The sequence below is a fragment of the Monopterus albus genome, unplaced genomic scaffold (genome assembly GCF_001952655.1).
Source record: "Monopterus albus unplaced genomic scaffold, M_albus_1.0 scaffold56.1, whole genome shotgun sequence".
Taxonomy (NCBI): domain Eukaryota; kingdom Metazoa; phylum Chordata; class Actinopteri; order Synbranchiformes; family Synbranchidae; genus Monopterus; species Monopterus albus.
The window spans coordinates 698,654-698,879 of NW_018127936.1; the positions used below are offsets into that span (position 1 = coordinate 698,654).

At 44.2% G+C, this 226-nt stretch overlaps 1 protein-coding gene across 2 annotated transcripts in view; it reads right to left on the reverse strand.

The window, feature by feature from the left end:
• The window catches only part of pggt1b (protein geranylgeranyltransferase type I, beta subunit), an 8,374-nt gene that overhangs the window by 1,555 nt on the left and 6,593 nt on the right, over positions 1 to 226 (reverse strand). The gene's annotated exons all lie outside the window — the stretch shown is intronic.

The window sequence follows — 226 nt, forward strand, 5'->3', positions numbered from 1 at the left end:
CAGTGTTCAGGATCATAGGCATGTATGCACCCTTGGCATAGCTGTGACCTACATGCTGAAATTTTTGCTTATAGGTTTTTGTGGTTGTTTATATGCAAATGTGGAGGATTAGGGCTGTTTCAGACTCTACAATCTAGGCAGCCACAAATTCTTCCAGCTACGCAAGCAGGGTTTGGCGCATACTTGGGTAGCAAAATATGTTGCCCAAAACATTGTAACGCGACCC